The sequence below is a fragment of the Ambystoma mexicanum genome, chromosome 1p, assembly GCF_040938575.1.
Source record: "Ambystoma mexicanum isolate Mex_15411 chromosome 1p, UKY_AmexF1_1, whole genome shotgun sequence".
NCBI classification, from domain to species: domain Eukaryota; kingdom Metazoa; phylum Chordata; class Amphibia; order Caudata; family Ambystomatidae; genus Ambystoma; species Ambystoma mexicanum.
The window spans coordinates 1,461,219,143-1,461,238,498 of record NC_090921.1 but is presented as its reverse complement, the minus strand read 5'-3'; the positions used below and the strand labels follow the sequence as shown (position 1 = coordinate 1,461,238,498).

At 45.2% G+C, this 19,356-nt stretch overlaps 1 protein-coding gene across 1 annotated transcript in view; it reads right to left on the bottom strand.

Moving 5' to 3' along the window:
• Window positions 1-19,356, bottom strand: part of GLMP (glycosylated lysosomal membrane protein) — a 238,211-nt gene that overhangs the window by 62,163 nt on the left and 156,692 nt on the right. The gene's annotated exons all lie outside the window — the stretch shown is intronic.

Genomic DNA, 19,356 nt, shown 5'->3' with positions numbered 1-19,356 from the left:
TTCCATCACATTCTAGTGAAAAGATTGCCAAAAGAAGCACAGGCATCCTTAAACAAGATAGTGGGCATAGAAACTAAAGGCTGGCCCGCAATACAAGCCACAAAAATACACCATTGTAAAAGGAAGCAGGAAAGCGAGAGGCTGAAGGCAGAAAACAAATTAGTACAAAAGAAGCTGGCTAAATATACTATGGAAGGAGCACTATTAGTACAAGGCGCTGCTGCCGTGGCACCAGCACCACAGGGAGGGCGGAGGGCTTCCCGTAGGACAAGCACCACAACAAGGAGGGTACATGCAGCCACATTATGGACCACAATGGGGAATACTAACAGGAGAACTACATGCATGGGGGATACTTCCCTATGTGAGGAGGGTCTGCGCAGCAAGGAAGAGGGGGGGGGGGGTAATCGAGGAACAGGGTACAGAGTATTTGGACCCTGCTACATATGATTTGATTGCGATATTTGTAAAGCGCATATCCCATTGGGATCCTGGCAGAGAACTGCATCCAGGCGCAGATGAAAAAACTATCGGAGAAAGACAGACAGTTACTTGCTTTAATTTAATCAGGGGATTTACTCAAACAGATATGTCAACTGCTTCCTAAAGATTCACCTCACTGATGAGGCTCAAAAAAGGCTGAAACAAGTGTCTGGGATTGCTGTTGGTACTCTTGTTCAGAAGAGAATTGCCATAGCATTTCAGTGCTGGACTGGCCATGTGGGCGGGACAAAGACAGATATGCAAATAGCTATTTCCCTTCTGTGAAAGGTACAGTGAGCTAAAGTGTGTGTGGCTGTAGACTCTCAAGTGGGTACCTTGCCAAAAGACAGGTCATTTAGCCATGTTCGTTCTCGCAGAGGGGATCCTATGGACTATTTTTTGATTGCTTCCTAAAGCTAGTTAGGGATTCAATTTGCCATTTAACGAAAAGGAGTTCCAGGCTCGAGGGCCCGCAGAGGAGAAATGTCTGTCACCCCGTGTAGTGGTCCTGGATGGAGGGACCACCAACAGAATTTTGATGTTAGATGCCCGATTTACTGAGGCGAGACCATGAATACATTTGAAAACCAGACACAGAATTTCAAACTGAATCCTCTGGGGCACTGGAAGCCAATGAAGGCTTATTAGAAACTATGAAATAGCTGTTACTATGGGTAGCGAGAGAATCAGACGCACATCGTAATTCTGAGCTACCAGGAGCCACTGATGCCAATATCGGCATACCGGTCAGGACAGCATTAGAGTAATCCAATTTTGTGTTTGTCAGAGTTCCCACTACAATTGGACGATACTTCTCAGCAATGAGCGGAAGTAAAGGCTTGAGAAGTTGGAGTTGATAGTACACAGACTTAATTGTCTGATTGACTTGTAAATTGCAACTTCTGTTGGACTGCTATACACAGCCCAGGTTTTTCACTGACTGAAAGTATTTAATTTGCATTCCAAATAAACTTCAACAAGGAACAGAATATAGCAGATTTGCTGTTCTCTATTTTTGGGCAAAAGACAATCTGTGTTTTTGATGGATTCCGCTGGAGCTTATTCGCCAGCATCCAACTCTGGATTTTATCTGCGCATCTTGATACTCGCTCCATAGACTCCTGTGGTTGCCTTAAACTGACAGATCTGTATATCATCCGCATAAGAGTGACCACATAACTCAAACTGGGCGAAGATATTGAGCAATGGGTGAATATACATGTTAAACAGTAGTGGAGACAAGGAGGAACTCTACAAGTAACTGGCAGTGAGCCAGACAGGTAGTGAGTGACCTGCCTTAACCTGCTGAGAATAGTCAGTCAGAAATGAGGTAAACCATGTTAGTGCTTCATCAGATACATGTGCCAATGATAATAATCTTGACCCAAGGATATCAAAAATCGACTGTCAAAGGTTGCCGACAAGTCAAGCATGACAAGCATGCTGATGTTACCATTGTCGGTAGTCTCAAGTAGGTCATCCCAGACGGCCATCAGTACCTTCTCGTGCCATGTCCAGGTCTTAATCCTGACCGATATGAATCTAGAATGCTATGTTTTTCCAGGAAATCCTGAAGCCGCATAGTCAAAATCTTTTTTAAAATGTTCCTAAAATGTTAGCAGGTCACAGGAGACCAGCAACGGGACAATAATTGGACAGTATTTTATAGTCCAATGTTGGCTTTTTGAAAAGAGGAGTGAGATGGGATTTTTGTTAAGAAGGCATTCATCAGGGCCTGGAGCAGCCCACTAAGAAGAGCATGTGCATGCTGTTTAGTCAGACAGGCATGGATTGGCTCATAACTAATTAGTCGGTTCAATGTTACTTGCCAAATTGGTAATGCTTTCTACAGCAACTGGTAAGAAAGCAAATTTAGGCACAATTGCTTGATCATCAAGATGGGCATCCTCAGAAAACACTTCAGCATCAATATTGGTCCTAATCAGGTCAATTATTCCCAGAAAAAGAAAAAAAGTATTAAAATCATTAACCATCTTTTGAGATGCTGGAAGACTAACATGCATGCAGGAGGGACTGGTAACATTTCTAATGGCCTTAAACAGGGCTTTAGGTCTGTTATCTGCAAGGTTGATCTGTTTTTGAAGGCATAGTGATTTCGCTATCATAATTTCATCCTTTATATCTTCAGGGAAAGCGAAACCTGGCGGTGATCAATGGTATTTCTGGTTTTGAGACATCTTTTTTCTGTTTTTCGCTAAAGTCCCCTAAGGATTTTTATTTTATCACTGCACCATTAATTGTTTTTCTTGGGTACTATTTTTTTGGGGGGCAATGTTGTCACAATTGGCTTGCAACTGTGATGTCAATTTGGTATATAAAGCTATGCACGTCATATCAGTTTGTATTACCTTCAAATCACCCAATAATTGGTCGGAAGAAATGCAAGTAAGATCCTTTTTTCAACGGCACAGTTCTGTGTTCCCACTCATGTTCTTATGTTCGTACTGCATGATGTATGGTCGATAGCCATGGAAAAGCATACTACAAAGTGATATGACCAACTTACTGGCCCATTTTCATGGGGGCATAGACTTTGGCCTCTGTATAGTATAGGGTCCAAAACATTGTCCACCGATAGTTTAGTCTAGTTTGCGTTGGTAAAGTAGATAGAATATGGAGATTATGCGATTGTAGGACATCACTGAGATGTCTGCATCTTTGGAATCATTACACCATACATTAAGAACACCTAAAATGACCAGCTTCAAATGACAATGCATCTGTATCCAGAATATCTAGAGAGACTGGCTGGTCCTGGAGATCTATAGCATAGAATCAAGTGACAAATCGTTGGAAGTCAAGGTACAGGCCAGTATATGGGAGGTCGAGTCCCAGTTCAAGATATGGAAATTCTGCAAGCCAAAAATAGTTTGACAAACTAGCAACTCCACCTCCTTTTTGATGGTCCCCATTTACCCACTTAATTTGGAAGTCACCTGGAACTAGAAGATGGAGGGAAGTTGTGCAGTTAGAGGTAAAGCGGGACTCCGTTAACAAATATCTGGGTTGATGGTATGAATAAGTCATTAATGGCAATTGCATTTTTAATAGCCGATATGGCATTTATGAGGGCCAATATTAATGAAAGTGCCATAATGGGATCCATAGTGATCTTAGGTCCATCGCTGATCATATTTAGAGATCTGATTTTATTAAAAGCACAAAGGAACAAGGTACCATGCTTTGTGTCTCTAAGAGCAAGCGTAGTATCAATAGAATAACAATGTCATGATAACGGACAACTCAGCACAAAATAAGAAGCACCTCTAAATTTCTGCAATCAGGGCGCGCTACAAGATAATCCAGTGGCAGAAACAATTACCAACAGGGTACCACGGAATAGAAAAATATAGCACAAGCCCGTACACCACGGACAGCCCCAGACCGGCTAGTGTCTGTCATATGTCAGAACATGGGACACGTAGCACGCATTTGTCACTTTCTGCAGCAGGTTGCACAACAGCAAGGACTCCAGTGCAGATGCAAGCACAGCAGGGGGCCCGGCAGCCCCAAGGAGGAACTGACAGCAGGGCAATGGTCCCACTGGTGACAGCCACCCACAGTAGCAGGGGGAACCACAGTGGTGCTAGGGCAAAACGTGGTGCCCACTACACAGGAGTCAGCATGATAGGATTGATTCTCTTTCTCTTCTCGCTGAACACACAGCAATAGGGGGGCCCACAGAAAGTCTGAGCGTGTCCAGTCTTAGCAATAACAGACGACCCAAAAGAGGAACCCGAGGTGGCAGTGAAAATAGGATCAAGAGATTTCTCAGATACAGGAGCAACCAAATCCTGCATTGCAGGGGGAATTCCCACTATCCAACACAGCCATGGATATATGCAGGAATGTTCTAGGGTGGTGGTTGCAGTAACAAAAGATTTACAATTAACTGTAGGTAAGCAGCATCTTGTGGCTCCCTTACTATACTCCAAAAACACACCCATCAACATATTAGGGAGAGATTTGCTCAGTAGATTGAATGCAACTATATCATTCACAGAAAGGAATGTGTGCTTCACGGCCAGCATTTAAAATGCCTGGGTAGCAGCTCTTCTCTTGGCAGCACATGCACAAAGCACACAGCACAGCCACTATATTACAGCATGTTCATGTACGGGGTCGAAGTTCTGCTAGGCTGGGTCCCGGGAATACAGGCAAAGGTGTTCAGACTGCCTTTAGAATTCCTATTCAGACCACAGTGCCAGAAGGATGACAAAGGGAAAACAGTGCTACAGTTGGAAGAAGCAGTAATACGGAAGGCCATGTGGCACAGATGACGACAACATGGAGAGGTGAACAGTGCTGTGCATTGACCCCACTTTGACAATTACAGGAGTGTTGGATGAACAATTGCTCGCCGATGACAGAGGAAGAAGAGGTGGTGTTCCAGATACAGATAACATGCCCAGTTCAGGTAGTGGAAAAACTGGTGCCCATTTCGACACAGTTACTGAACAAAAACCAAAGCACAGAGGGAGATTGCATAATGATATGTTATGGATAAAGGGACCTCGCGATGTAGGGGTACTGAAAGGGATTGGGCCAGTAAAAATAAAACTGAAACAAGGGGCCCTGCTACCCCGGGCAAAATACCCATTGACCAGAGAAGCCGGTGAGGGGGATATATTCCTCGCCGCACGCATTATGGCAACAAGGCATAATTCAGACAACATCTACCTGCAACACGACAATCTACCCGATAAAGAAATCAAAAGGAGCGTCATGGCACTTTAGGATTTGCGTCCCAATCCCGCCACAATATTGTGCAACATACCAGCACATGCAAAATACTTCAGCCATTGATTTGAAGAATCCTTTTTCTCTACACCTTTGCACCCAGATTCAAGATATCTGGCCGCCTTCACGTATCGCGGAATCAGATTTGAACATACTCGTTTGCCCCAGGGGAACTGTGAATCGCCCAGCATCTTCAATAGAATAACACTAATGGATCTATGCAAACATCAAGCACAGCGATTCAATATTTAGATTACCTGCTTACATGCAGTGAGACAGAAGAATGTAGAACAGACTCAGTACACATTTTGACACTACTCGCAGAAAAAGGGTTCAAGGTGGATAAGGAAACATTACAGTATTGTCTTGAAGAGGTAGTGTACTTTAGAAAAATAATCTCTAATGATGGGCGAAGAAAAATGCCCAAAAGAACACAGGCCATTCATTCAACCACTCGTCCACAAACAGTTAAAAAAAATGCAGAAGTTTCTAGGTTCAAGCAGGGCTTGGGTATTGAGTATGCCACATTCACGAAACCCCTATTGCAGAGCCTTAAGGAAGTGCTGAAAGAGAAGGACGACATAAAATGGACATCTGACATGAAAGGGTTTCGCAGAACTAAAAGACACTAGCACATGCACCAGTGTTTGCAACGCCAAACTATAGTGAGGAATTCCATTTGATCTCGCATTCAGATGGCTTCGTGCGGACGCTTGTCCTCACAAAAAAGCCGTAGGGACATCAACCACTAGCTTACTACAGTGGAAACTGAGAACCAGTAATGCAAGGACACGTCCCTTGTCAACAATTGCTTGCGGCTGCAACGTTTGCATTTGAGAAGGCATCAACGATTACCATGGGGTGTCCCGTAGTATTGTACATGGAACACTCATTTGCTGTCCTCGGGAAATCAAAAAGTAAACTAACCACCCAAAGGGCATCAGGCTATGAGGTCATACCGACAAACCCAGGCATAGAGGTGGTAAGCTGTCGAAGTGTGAACCCAGCAATCTACCTGGCAGAAACAATAGAGAAAGAACCACACGACTGTGCAGCACACATGGACAGGATGGAAGGGGACGTACGGGTCTATATTGACGGGTCCTCAAGCATTTACCCAGAGACAGGAAGACGACATACTGGTGCAGCAGTGATAAGATGCATAAATGGGGAGTATGTAATAACATGCCAACAGTGGCTACCTTCCCACTATTCAGCACAAGCAGCAGAATTAGTGGTGATTAGAGCACTAAAAATGATGGCGGGGCATGCAGCAAATATATTTTCCGATTCTGCCTATGTCACATCGACTATCCATTCTGTGCTAGCACGATGGGAAAGGGGAGGTTTCAAAAGAAGTGATGGTTCTCTTGTACAACATGGAGAACTCAAAGAAATTGAGGCATTACAATTTCCAGTAGAGGTGGCAACAATAAACTGTACTGACCATACAGGAAAACAAGACAGTGTGTCAATGGGCAACGAAATGGCTGAGAGAGCGGCAAAAGCAGCAGCATATTTACCAGAGGAATGGGGAGTGCGAGATGCCCTGAGGAAGGGGAAAGGATGGCACTGATGGCAGCGGAAAGAAAAGAAAAATAAATAAAAAGAGTGTAGAGGAATGAAAGGCAAGCTTCAAAATGATCCACATATTACACAATAGAATTACAAAGAGAAGTACCAAAAGAGGAAACTGAATTATGGTATATGGCATTTATAACGCGCCTATACACAAGTTTTCAAGGTGCAACGGGGCAAGGGAGGAGAAACAGAGGGAGGACAAGTAGCAGGAGGCAATAGTTTAGGTATTCGTTGGTGGCATTAGTAATTGTTGTTAGGGAGGGTTGAATTGGTAGGGACTACAATTTCCCATAACGATAACGTCAGCCAGCTAGTATTGTCCCTGTTCAAGATGGAGAACTTCCTGCATAGCAGTGACTGGCTTGGAGGCTATTGTGATGCAGTTTGGAACCTCAGGAGAGGTTCTAAACGGCCTTTCATTCAAGATCTACTCAAGAGAGGTCTCAGCCTTTTGAAGCTCCAAAGAAAAACATTGAGAAATTAAAGAAACCAAAGCCTGGAAGGCAACATCAGAAATTGCCACAAAACAAGACTCAGATAAGCGACTGTACAAGTTGTATTAACTTAAAGAAATTCTTCTTATAACATTTACAAGAAAAGAAAGAAATTTGCACAGGAATATTATGAATAGAGGTTGTTGCTGAAACTGTAAAATCAGTGGAAACTTAACTTTTGCAAAAGGTTGTTTTTCAAGTTTAAAGTTATTTTGTTTGAGAAAGCGTTCATGGAACTAATGAGAAGGATTGCGTGCGCACGTCGTTCGTTTTCTTTTGTGAACGTGTCAACATTGGAAAGACTCACGCGTGTAGCTTTGATCATAGCTTGTTTATTTTTTGATTGCGAGCTTGACCTGCATCAGTCAAATCACATTAGAGGAGAGGACCTAGCGACGCGTGTCTGCGTGTGAGAAAAGGTGAAAAGAAGCAGTTACAATTGTTCCGGCCGGCTTCGGAGTACGCAGTGATCGGCCCTCTGATTTCTCAATCACTGTTGACTGTAAATAAGGAAGGAAGACAGTAAGTTTATGTGCAGCACTTTTAGCATCATAAGCAAGTGTTTTGGCATGTAAATTGCAGAAAGCAGCAACAGCGTTACACGGCTGTTTAACGTTTTGAACTTCATTCCAGTGGCAGAGAAGGACTATAGTTCTACCAAAATACAGTTTTCAAACAGCATTGCACATATATTATTGAAGGAAGAGAGGCACAGCAGTGCAATGCAGTGAGTGGTGTATGAGAGACATTCAAGCTTAGATTTAGTTTGAGGTAACTAGAGGAAGAGATAAAACAAATATATTTTAAATCATTTGGAATTTTTAAAGGAACTGGAAACAATTTTAGAAAATAAAACTAACCGAAGATTTACATCATTTTTGAGAGTTGGAGCATTTAAGTTACAAGAGTGCACATAGTTGTAAGCAGTCAACCATAAGTACAAGGAATAAAGTAAACTGAGAAAAGGAAAAGCAGCAGCATTGAGCAGAGTTACAGTTCATCAAGAAAATATTTCATTTTTCCAAAGTTGCCTTCTGGCCTTGGGAGGAGTCAGTCAGGTAATTTTAATGGGAAGTGAGTGACTATTAGTACAATTCTTGAATTTAAATATAAGATGTTTAACCCCAGATGCATTTATTGCAGGTTTTCCTGAAGTTTGAGAGATCCTGGAGAAGAAGTGTACCGGAGGAATCCTGGAGATTTGTTATTCTATCCACTTTCCCTTTCCCCCAGTCTGGTCTACTCAGTAGTCGTTTCAATTGACTGCTGGGTGAACTAGTTTGGGGGATCTGGTGGGCTATTCTTCTGCTCCTGCAAGATTTCGACACTGGGACCTGATAGATACACACAGGTTGTTTCCTGTCAATAGACCTGATTTAGCTTGTCAGCAGAATAGCACAGGGAAGCCTGTGATACCCAAAACAAATTGTTAAATGTGCTTTAGAAAAGCTGCATTTCCTTACTCATGCGTCCAAAGAAAGTGTAGCAGCAGAGCTCAGAGAGGGATGGTACATTCCAAACATGCATGAGCTAGTAAACTAGTTGGTGGGGAATTGTCTTGTGTGCATGATACCACAGCCGGAAAGGGCCCTTACGACACTTGCATATCGACTAGGTCGACATGCAAGAGAGATGTGGCTCCCACAGGTACCCAATAGTAGTAATCTGTCCATTTTCATGTCGGCTTGAGGCGGGACCCTGGGCAGAGAATGATGCCAAATCAGTGGCAACTATTAGTGAGGAAAGTATTCCCAAGATGTGGGGACTGTGAAGAGATAAGATCAGATAATGGTCAGCACTTCGCCAATGATCTCCTTGAGGAGATAACAGGTCTCCTAAGAATTAAACACAAACTTGGAACTGTTTACCGGCCGCAGGCGAACAGGATTGTGGAGAGGATAAATGGGCTACTAAAAGCTAAGCTAACAAATACTGTGTGTCAAAATTGGCTTTTTTTGCCTTCCTCTTGAACTCTTCATGAAATTGTAACAGGAAGGAGAATGCATGCGACTGTCCCTCCTTTACGTTCAATTTCAGATGCTACACCTAGCTCAGAAATCCTTGGAAATTGAATGAAAAAATGATCTGACTGAGATGACAAATGTGCTTCGCTACATTTCCCGCCAGGTCCAGCAATCTACAAGCGTGCCAACAAACATTGAGAAAGTGCACAAGCATTTTCAGAAACACGGCCACTCTATCTGGGGTATAAGATCCTCGCTCAAAAATCAGTAAGAAAGTGGAAAGAGTCTTGGTTTTTTGGTCAGTTTGTAGTAATCTTCTTAACACCCGCAGCAGTGAAGAGAAAAGAACCTTGTGCATGAATTCATCACACCGATGTTTGACGAGATACCAGCAGCACATTGGAAAGAGGAGGAGTGCCCGGACGGGAAGTATAACGCAATTTACATTAATATTTTGTATTATAAGGGGTCACAGGAATCCTACAAATAAGATGGACAAGGAAATAGAAAAGGGGCTCAGATTAATGAGAAGAGCGGGGGAAAAGTAATAAGTATAATATTGTTCTGCATCTTTGTTTTCTGTCTTCTTCTCTTCTGGTAGTTAGCACATAAGGATAAATTGAGCCATCAGCTGGTGGTGATTGCATTTAATTGATATTTTATTTGTATCACGCTCGCACACAAGTGTTTCAGAGCGTGACAAGGGAGGGGGACAGGGAGAACAAAACAACGATCTTACTAGGCCCCAGTGACATTGAGAACGCGCAAGTGCTTGGGGGAGGGGAAAAGTGCATGGGAGGGGGAGAAGAAGTGGAAAGTGCTGAGCAAAGGAGAAACAGATACATCATAATAAATAAATAATAAAGGCAACAAACAGTGGTAGTGCAGCCAGCAAGTGGCAAGTGCTGGGTTTAAGGCAACAGACAGGGTAGGTCTGATAAGTGCAGGAAGAAAAAAAAAAAAAGGGGGGGCTGTATGGGTACAAATACAGACCCCAGTGCAAGGGGTGGCCCGGAGGCATTGTGGGAGGGTGGCAAGGTGAGCAGGTACCTGGGCCCAGAGGACAGAGGGTGGCCAGATGCACGGTGCCAAGAGACAACAGACAAGCAGGAGGGGGGGCGAAGGCAGAAGCAAATAGAAAGGTCTTGAGGTGCTTCGAGAACCAGATACGGTTCTCCTCAAGTGTTAGAGTGGCAGGGAAGCTGTTCCAGAGGGAGGCCCCAGCAGAAGACAGATCTACCCCCAGCTTCTTTCTTTGAAAAACGACTGACAGCGAGGTAGTTGGAGGTAGCGGAGCGAAGTGCTTGAGAGGGGAGGTATTTGCAGAGGCCTCTGCATTGTCCACAGGCCCCAGAAAGCCTTGTGGACAATGCAGAGGGTTTTGAATGTTATCCTTGCATCCAGTGGGAGAAAATGGAGATCTTTCCGAGCTTCGAGAGATACGATAAGTCTTGCAGTCCTGTTCTGGATTAGTTGCAGAGGCAGGTAGATTTAGAAAGAGGCTGTTACAATAGTCCACCCTAGAGAGAACCAGAGCTTGGGAGATGGTGAGCTTCTGGGGAAGGAGAGGAAAGGCAGAGTACCTCTGAGGAGGTGCAGTAGGAAGTTTGACTTTTTAGAGATAGAGACGTGGGCGGAGAAGGAAAGTGTGGAGTCAAAGATGACCCTGAGGTTCTTAGCCTCACAGGTGGGGGTAGAAGGAGGGCCAAGGGGGGGGGGGGGGGAGGCCGGCCAGAGAGTGAGGGGAAAGGATGGTGAAGGTGTGCCGATGAGGAGATTCTCGGTCTTGCTGGCATTCAGATAAAGATCATTTGCAGCACACCAATCTTGAATGGCAATTAGGCAATTGGAGATGAGAGAGGGAAGAGGAGGTGGCCGAGGGCAGCCTGAAAATGAGTGGAGTGTTGTCAGCATAGCACTGGAAATTTTAGCAGAAAATGGCAATGCAGTGGGTGAGAGTTGCCAGGTATTGGTTGAAAAGCCAGGGTGAGAGGTTAGACCCCTGGGGAACATCACAGGTAGAGGGAGATAGATTGTAGGAAGGACCCAAGTTGGACATGGGAGGGTCGATCAGACAGCAAAGAGGTCAGCCAGGCCAGAGCCTGATCAGTGATACCCAGGTTATCGCAGAGACGGTTGAGCAGGATGGTATAGTTGACCATGTCGAAGGCGGAAGAGAGATCGAATAGGATGAGGTCAGAGGGAATGTTAGAGTCAAGGGAAACATGTACTAAGAAGTGTGGCTAGCACACTGGAATTATTAAACACTGTCAGCGAAGGAGTAGATCGAGCCTCAGAAAATATATGGTATGGGGAAATGAAGACAGCGGGATAGGGGAGCACCAATGACGCTGCTCCGTCTGCTCACCGATACGACACCTCACAGGAATGAAAAGTAATTCTTGCCCCAAGAGGTGACAGCAGAAGAGGGAGGGTGTCTGGTACATCTGGCCTTGTGCAGAACCAGGGGCATGTGGTAGAAGTAAAGTGGATTGTTAAGCACAAGGACAACTTTATACAAAGGGAAAGCAAGGCCCATGTGAAGAAAAATAAGCATGTGGTTCGGGAATATATAACAAAGGGGACCGAAAGGGAACACAGGTGCCCACTGTCCATAAAAGAATAAACTGTAAAACCTCCACAGGCTGTGATGTGCCCTGGGTGCCACACCAGCACCTTCATGCAAATCCAGGTATCAGTGTTACACAATGAGAAATGGGAAAGAGGGATGGCACAGTGCCATCCAGAAGGGCTGGTGGGATTTGAAGAAAGGGTGGTTAAGAAAATAAATGCTAAATGTAAGAACATTTGGAACAGTTGTATACATGCATTGACGTGGATAAACAAAAACAAGTCCACATAACAAAAGGCACTAACACAATATTCTCTATGTTTTGGAGCCAATGGAACAATAATGCTTGGAATGAATACTGGCTGCAGGACGACAATGGACACTGTGGCGTTGCAGAAGGGACTGCTGCTGTAATGGGCACTTTGGGGCATGCAGAGCAAGGGCATACGCCCCGCTACCACTAGATTGGAGTTTGTGCCCTGGTGACCCTCCACAACCAGCCGTTAGTGGTGCCCTGTGCAGATTTGATACTACTCAATGGACTGTCCACAGCTAAGGAGCAAATGGTAGCAGAAAAACAAACCAGCACGAGGCAACAACGAAGAGAAGGTCCAGTAGTAACTAGCCATTACAATCCATGCCCCTAACCTCACCAGGTATAACAGCCCCCTGGCAGAAATGGGGCTAAAGCCCTTCACACTGGCCCCAAGGGCCTTAAAACTCCATTAGAAACATAAATGTAGTCAGTCCTGGCGCCTTTGGCACCAGGCTCATTATCAGGAATAAAGTAATACCAGTTTTGGACCTTAATCCAACATGGAGGCCTATTACACAGCTCAGTTCTTTAGAACCAAGCCATGCAGTCTAGTGTTTTGGTGTGGCTGGGCCTGGAACTGCTTGGCCTGGAACTACTTTACCTGGGCTATTTAAACCACACCCAAACAGCAGAACATCCTTCGAGTTATTCTGCACTCCTGCAGCATAACGATCACTGTGTCCAGCTCCTGCTCATCTGCTTCTCCGGCGGCCCGATCCGGAACCCCTAGATCCGGATTCCATTAATAACCTGTAAGAACAAGAACAGCATTAGCAAGCAAGAACACTTACCTGTGAAGTAACCGGCCTTGAATCCATCCTGCACTTGGCTTACCTCACCCATCTCTGGAGTTTGCCGCAACCTGCAAAGGTAAAGAAACAAGGACAGCATTAATAACAATTCTTACCTGGGCAAGCAGCGAATCCTGGCAGCACCCTGCACTTCTTACCTCGCCAATCTCTGGGTTTCACCACAACCTGCAAGGGAAAAGGAACATGGTCAGCATTAACAAAGCACTTACCTGGGCAAGCAGCGCTTCGATCGCTCATCACTCCGGAACATCACTGCAACCTGTACAAAGAGGAGAAGAGAACACAGGTTAGCAATTAACACCAATAAACAGCGCAGCGCTCCGCGCATCAATAACTCACTGTGGCCTTCGCCATCGGTGCGGCAATGCCAAGATCGCAACCATCCCTATGAAAACAAAAAGGGACATGGTTAGGGAACAGCGTAGTGGAGCAAGACGCTGAGAAGACAGAAAACGGAGGGATAGAAAGACGGAAAAGACATTATAACTCACCTGGAAGACAGCAAGCAGAGTGGGAGTCACAGCCGGTCTGGACCAAACATAAGGGCACACGGACCACTGAAGCAACTAGGCCCACGGAACGCCCGCACCAACCACGCGCCCCTGCACAGAGACGCAGGACGGAGAGTTCAACGCACAAAAACCTAAGGTGAGCAATAACCCCAAAGGGAGGGGATTTGGACCAGAGGGAGGTGGGAGTCCACCCATCACAGAACCAGTATCTTAGCCCTCCATTCTCCTGTTATAGGTGCTACCCAACAACTGGCACATAACCAAGCAGAGAGGGGTCAGGGATAGCGCTTAGACCTCTATCCAGTATCGTGTGGCGCCCATGTGGATACCAGGTGAGCGTAACACTATCTCAGCGGAGTCTGCCTAGAGAACATTCCATCGCATATGAAACTGTTCAGTTCAGCATCGGTTTTCTTTACTTCTCTTCTGGTTCCTGGGGTGCAAGCTGCAGCAAATGCAAAATGGCTGCAGATCACAAGGTATGAACTGGTCCAACTGGCAAATGCAACTGAAAAGGGACTCAACATGGTGCGTGAAGAACTACTGGCTCTACAGTTGATGACCTTCCAAAACCGTTTTGTTCTCGATCCTATGATGGCAATAGAGGGAGGAGTGCGTCATAAGATCGGCAGCTCATGCTCTACTGCAATTCCCACCAATGACGCCACAAATGAACAATCACAGAGGATTAAAAACACTGCACGAGAGAATGACGGAAAGAAAAGCAAGACATTTCACCAGCATCCTGGTTGGATTCATTGTTCGCCTGAGCACCTATCTGGCTTGTGGCTATGTTTAAGATAACTGTCCCTTCTGCTGGTTGCAATCATCATCACCTGTATCGGTCAATTGATCATCCAGTGGTGTAAATGCCATCAGCACAAGAAAGGATATGCAATGGCAATGCAAAAAATGCAGGTTAAGGAAGTATTGGTGAAGAACACCCCAGTGTGAATGCAGAGAGCGAAGAAGAAATAAATGTTCACCTGACGGGACAAGAATATTGATTTCTGGGGAAAACTTGGACAGGTACGAGGAGAGGGGCACATGACCAGGGTAACAAGGGTGTGGGTGCGTAAAGAAAAGGAGATGAAAGGGGCAGAAGTATCAAAAGATCGATCGAAGGGGGGGAATGTGCTAAAGGTGCTAATAGCCAGCGCCAGATAGGGGGCGCATCCACCAACTGCGGGAGTAAAGAAGATGCAGTGGGGGTGGCCACACAGGGAATACCAGATACTCAGCCATAGACATACCTGTAGAAAGGACTTCACCAGGAATGATAGGGGTGACGACACATTGGATGAAAACTTGGTCCAATATACTGCTCTGTGATTAGCTAAAGGGTGGAGGGATACAAATAGCACAATCATGAGCGCCTGGAGACTGCCCCTGGGTGGTAGCGGTGTGCAGTATAAATCAACAGAACAATCACAAATATGCGTAGTGAGGAAACCCTCCGGTGGGCTGGATCTGTGAACTTTCAATTTATAACACATGATAACAACGGCAGGAAGGTGCAAGGGGGTTCATAGGCTCAATTTATTAGTCATATGGGAATGAACACAACCGGAACTGGGTGATGTAACTGCAAGACGGTCAGCCAAACAAGCTGCCCTGCACGGTTGCAGGGAGGAAGGTTCTGTTCCAGTGTACCGGCCACATGACCGCTGATGTCCATCAGCAGGCGGCTGTGGGAAGGGAACACGGGATGGTGTGGTGTTCCTCGGAGTACCAATGAGACGATATGTTCTTGAGCTCCGACAAGGTGGCCAGCCCACAAATGATCTTCCATAGAGTTCGTGAAGGTCATTATCTAACAGGTATCATGTGAATGTCCCCTTTCCCGCCAGCTGCAGGGTGTCTTGTGTCCCTTCTCAATGGTGCTGACCAATGGCAGTGCATCAAAGTTCCAGCAGTCACCATGAATGTTGCTTCATTAATAAGATGTTCCGGGGTGGGTTGTGAATAAAATGTGGTACCACATGGTGAGGTGATGGGAAACTACTGAACCGTTTGCTCCAATGACCTTTTCGCTAATAAATAGAACTATTGAAAAGGAGGAGATTGCAAACCAACCAAATCTATGGGAAGCACAGAAAAAAAAATACTTCTCCAACTTGCAAGCGTTTCTCCTGATTTCCGACTATTGTATTTCTTGTTATAAAACTACTTTTCGTATTCCACTCAGATGTCAGCTTCTTGATCAGAGCTAATCCACTGTTCAGGTTTATTTGTGCTCATCCAACTGCAATAAACAGTGTTTCTTCTTGCATGGGTTGTGCTCCATTTTTTGAGTATGTTTTTATCATCAACTAAATAGTGGACTCCTGACTACAATGCGCTTATTACTAGGAAGTGGTTTCCAAGCACGGGATCGGGATTCGAACCTGTGTTGCGCTGCGTTGCTTTCAAGTCAAACACGTTGCCGCTACGCTATCCCTTCCTCACCAATCTGAGTGGACAAGAAAGGAGCAATTCAAACGGAGCTCCCATTAAGAAGGGTGATAACCGGTTCAAATCCCAGGACAGGACCAAAGAGGGGATTTGTGGGAAAGTATTTGTCAATCCCCTGAGGAAATAAATGACAATTGGCATCATAAATTAAGAGCCTTGAATATGGCGAGTATTTAAAAATGGATAACGCCACCAGGTAACCTTTGACAGTAACCACCTGCAGCCCCTGATGGGCTAAGTGCACTAAAAAAGAAAGCACTGCCGGTTTATTGCAAGTAAAAGGGTCAATATCTTTGTAAATATATTTATTATGAAACGCAAACCAAGGCAACTGGGCGCTGGCAGCAATAGCAAAATGATTCACGAAAAGAGCCACCTCAAAATGAGGGCTCAAGTGTAGGTGATACGAAAGCATAGGTGATAGGAGAACTTTTGCAAATTAATAGGGAGATAATACCACAGCACTGGGGCTAAAACTGAGAAAGAGCGCCCTCCTAGTCTTGCTTTACAGAACCTCAGAACCTTAAACAGATTGAGCGAGGCAGAGGGCAGTGGGCAGAGCTTGCGGAGGAACGTAATGGGACAGCTTAGCTTGAAGAACAAGGGGCCCAGACGGATAAAAGGTGCGATGCACCATGCAGAGCGTTTTAAATTTTATGCAGCTGTTCACCGAAAGCCAGTGAAGCTTTGCCAGCAAAGAGACGGATGGCAGCCTCGGAGCTTTCAGGACCACACATGCTGCTGGGTTTTGTAGAATCCAGGGCTGATGCACCAATAAGTCTGGCTGCCCCTAATAAATACCATTGCAGTAGTCCAAAGAGCCCATGATAGGGACCGTGAATACAGAAGACCGAAACTGCATAGGGAGCACTTTCCTTGAGAGTTAGTTTGAAAAACCCTGACCTGCAGACTGATGCAATCTGCGCTCCTCTGGACCCTGAAGGCTGAAGTTTAACCCCCCCCCCAAACTCTTCACAGATGGACTAGGAGCTGAATAGGGCACCAGAGAATCAGGCCAGAGTGCCAAAAAGAGTGGTTGTCCTGAGACACCAAGATCTCAGTTTCTTACAGTTATTTGACAGTCAACTGCCAATCTCGGAAAGACAAGTTTAGTTTTAAAGGAAAATCAGATATGGGAGAGTTCACCCTAACGATAAGCAGAGTATCGTCGGCACATGTATAAAAACATTTGCCGAAAGAAGCTAGGAGATCAGTCAATGGTCGTCAAAGATTAAAGGGCAAAGGGGAGAAGGCTGACCCCATATGGAACACTGGATGAGATTTGAATTGGGGCTGCCTGGGACACACTGTCCGTATACGGTCAAAATAGAGGAAAACCATGCCAGAACAGAAATCGACATCCCCACTTGTTCTAAGCGACGTAGGAGGATCAGATACATTTTACTGAATGCTGCAGAGAGGTCCAGGAGAATACTCGTCCTCCCCACGATCCTGAAGCTGCACTAAACCATCAAGAACCGATACCATTACAGATTCTATCCCCATTTAAAGGCCTAAAACCAGATTGGTAAGATTGTAACAAGCCTTTCTCAGAGAAACCTTGGGAGTTGGGTAGTTACTATAACTTCCATAATCTTCATGATTACAGGCAGAAGAGAGATGGGCCGATAGTTTACAGGGGACAAAGGTTCCAGATGCAGCTTTTTTCAAAGGAGGAGCAACCATTGCATGCTTCAAGGAATCGCACCATTCAAAAAAGAAGGGAAGCTATAAAAAAAACGCAATGGTATCCATAAAGAATGAATAAGGTGCAGCGGAATCGGGGCACATGCTTTTGCTCTACACCAGCTACAAAACATTGCAGCTGTATAGAGCTTTTGTTGATGGTCTTCTGCTCAAAACAACACCTCCATCACTTCTTCCGGGAGGTCCCAATCTTTGTGTCTTAACCTCTCAGAAACCGGGCATGAAGGTTCAGAGTTCCGATTACTGGATGAAGACGGTCCACTCTGGGGAAGACTGTACAGAGTGCTGATTGACAGGTCTAGAAGGTTCAGGGCCACATCCTCCTGTCCCAATCCGGAGCAAATAGGATCATGGATTTCCCAAACTTTCCTCAACCTCCTGATGAAATGGCGGGCACTGGTGGGAATATGTACAGGTGTGGAAATTCCCAGTCCACTACGAAGGCTAGCCCCAGAGCTCCTCTCTGAGGAAATTCCCTGGAGCAGAACGGGGGGTTGCATTTCCTGTTGATACTTGACACAAACCGATCTACTTGAGGAGTTCCCCAAAGGGCAAGAATCTCTAGAAGGACTTCCTGAGCTAACTCCCACTAGTGGGAGACTGTGCTACACCTGTCAGAGTATGTGCCATTGTATACTCTTCTCCAGCTAGGTGAACAGTCAGCAGAGAAAAGCTGTTTTGTAGAGCCCAAAAACAGAGCTGCATTGCCTCCCTGCACAGTGTTAGTAACCCTACATCACCTCTCTTGTTGATGTAATGCATTGCCACTGTGTTATCCATTATCAGGACGTTCTTCCCCTGTATCGGTGGTAAAAAGGCCATCATCACCAGTACGATTGCCCTCCGCTCTAAAGGGTTTATGTGTAGTCTGGATTCTGATGGGGGCCAAAGTCTGCCGATAGTAAAATTGCTCATGTGAGGTCCCCAGCCTGTGAGGGAAGAATCGGTGACTACTGTTATCTCTGGGCAGGTTTGCCAAAAAGGTTCCCCTCCCATCACATTCTTCTCACAGGCCCACCAAAGGACATCCTGCGCGACCTTGCTTGTGACCATTGGGCTCCGAGGGCCTACTGAAGGGACCTTGTCCTTAGGTGGGCTTCTGGCACCAGGAGAATGCAGGATGTCATGAGGCCCAGCAACCTCAGAAAGTCGAATGCTGGTAGATGTTGGGCGTTCTGAAATGGATAACACAAAGGCATATATGGGTTATCAGAAATGTACCAATGGGTGTGTAGAGGTAAGAAAAAATTTGGCGGCCAGGAGTACGTACTAACTCAATACTGCTGCAGGATCTGATACTTGCAGGAAAAAGGTAAATTACTTTTCGGTGGACTTATTATGCAACTACTGTTCTCATCTTTCATTGGTAACCTGTATTTAGATATTTATAAAATCGGGGAATTACTCACTTATGTAGGATGACTTTTAGAACACGCCACATAATTTGTGACCTTTTCCTTGCTCTCTTGTGTGGACTAGATACAAAGTAACAAGTAACTCAACCCTGTGTTTCTTTAAAGTGTCGACTTACCTTTCCTGAAATCTTTTTGGGGCCTAGTACCTTCCAATATGCCATCTGAATATTTCCCTAGGAAAAACAAGATTTACATGCTGCTTACTTGTACATACATGTAGATAGGTTCCCCCTCTCTTGTGGGTGAACCCCGTGTTAATGTTATGTGCTAGTATTGGTGAAGGAA